This window comes from Corapipo altera, unplaced genomic scaffold (genome assembly GCF_003945725.1).
Source record: "Corapipo altera isolate COAL_440 unplaced genomic scaffold, ASM394572v1 121, whole genome shotgun sequence".
Taxonomy (NCBI): domain Eukaryota; kingdom Metazoa; phylum Chordata; class Aves; order Passeriformes; family Pipridae; genus Corapipo; species Corapipo altera.
In genome coordinates this window covers 83,862-85,929 of record NW_020885131.1, presented here as the reverse complement: position 1 = coordinate 85,929, position 2,068 = coordinate 83,862, and the positions used below count along the sequence as shown (strand labels likewise).

The window sequence follows — 2,068 nt, the reverse complement described above, 5'->3', positions numbered from 1 at the left end:
ATGGATTGAGCAGCCCTGTGGGTGTGGCACTTGGGGACATGGATTGAACAGCCCCATGGGGGTGGCACTTGGGGACATGGATTGAGCAGCCCCATGGGTGTGGCACTTGGGGACATGGTCAGGGGTGGCCTTGGCAGTGCTGGGGGGGGGCAGTGGGACTCTGTGGACCCAGAGCGCTTTTCCAACCCCAAGCATCCCATGACTGTGAGGTTCTACGAGCAGGAGGGAAGGTGGGGAGGGAGGCAGGGCAGTGTGGCACAGAGGACAAGCTCTGCAGGCTCCAGAGGCTCCGGAGGCTCCGGAGGCTCCGACACACCCGCCTGGGGCCGGGCTTTGATCTCTGGAGGGGCCAGGGCCCTGCTCCGGGGGCTGCTGGAGCCCGGGGGGTCTCGTGCCCCATCCCTGTGAGCTGTCCCAGCCCATGGCACGGCGTGGCACTCCCGGCACCGGGCAGGCAGCAGCCACAGGGGCTCCGGCTCTGCCGGCACAGTCAGGAGTCACAGGGACCCGACACCGGCTGCTCCTGTTTGCTGTTGTGGAGCAGGAAATAGAGTTTCCAGGATGAGAAGGCTCTGGGGACACCCTGTTGTGGCTTTTCAGTGCCTAAAGGGGGCCTACAAGAGAGCTGGAGAAGGATTTTGGACAAGGGCCTGGAGGGACAGGACGCAGGGAATGGCTTCCCACTGCCAGAGGGCAGAGTTGGGTGGGATATTGGGAAGGAATTCCTGGCTGGGAGTGTGGGGGGGCCCTGGCACAGGTTTCCCAGAGAAGCTGCGGCTGCCCCATCCATGGAGGTGCCCAAGGCCAGGCTGGACAGGGCTGGGAGCAACCTGGGCTAGTGGGAGGTGTCCCTGGCAGAGGTGCTGGGACTGGGTGGGCTCTAAGGTCCCTTCCCACTCAAACCATTCCATGTTTCTGTGACTTGTCTCCCGTTAATTTGTCCCATCATTTTTGAGCCTGTGTAAATCTGCAGGCTCCACAGCAGGTTAAAGTCAGGAGTGCCACAGCTCCTCTACACTTTATTCCCAGGTATTGGCTGCACAGGCTGGGCCAAAGCTCCATTTTCCAGGACGTTACCGGGTTAATTAAGGCAAACGGCCCCAGGCAGCATTTAAGGAGGTCAAGTTTGCCTCTATTAAACAGCAGTAGAACTATTCATCCCTGAACTCCACGGCAGAGTGGCTCCAGGGCTGCTCCTCTCCTGGAGGGTGGCACGTGGGCTGAGCCACTCAGGACACAGGAGGGCAACGGGAAGGAGGGGGATGGAGGCTGTGCTGGGGCTGGACAGACTAAAACCATGGCAGGGCCAGGGACGTTCCAGGCTCTCAGCTCCTGTGTGGATCCCTCCCCACGGAGGGAAGGGAACCAAAGCAAGGGAACCTCTGGGCTGAGGGTGTTTGTACTCCAGACACCTCCTAGAAAAGCTGGAGAGGCTGAGGGAGGAGGGAGACCCACGCAGGTGACACCCAATGCCAGCCTGAAATCCTGCCCACACGGAAATCTGCCCTCCATGCAAAACTCGGGCTGGAAAACCTGCAACTCGAGCATCGCCCTGAAAAGCTGCTGGGAAAAATATCCACCATGTGCAAGAAAACAGAGGAGAAGGTGGATAAAAATACCCGTCACAGCAACACCCACACGGAACAGGGACCTGCACTTAAACCTGGGTGAGGAAAAGGAGGGCGACACATTTCACCACAGTGACCTGAGATAACCTGGGCTGGTTCCTCTGTTCCTGAGAGAAGACCCAAGACAAAGCTCAAAGCAAGGCCCCAACACTGCTCAGGGGAGGCACTTCAAAGCTGCACCTGAGGAGGGCGGGGGCAGGAAAGCAGAGAGATCAGAGAAGGAAATTCCCTCAGTGGGATCAGAAACGTTCAAAAAAAAACCATTTAAAAGAAGAAAGACAAACACAGGCAGCAAAAGAATTATTCACAATAGCAACATTCTTCCCCCGGGCAGTAACAAACAGAAATATCAAAAGGTTTTGCAGGTATTATCTAAGAATTTTAAGGAAATAAAGCCCCGTGTCGGGGTCGGGGACGCAGCGGCGCAGCAGCTGCACGTA

General features: G+C 57.6%; 1 protein-coding gene across 1 annotated transcript in view; it reads right to left on the bottom strand.

Moving 5' to 3' along the window:
• EPPK1 (epiplakin 1) overlaps positions 1-2,068 on the bottom strand; it is a 27,816-nt gene that overhangs the window by 18,960 nt on the left and 6,788 nt on the right. The window lies entirely within an intron of this gene.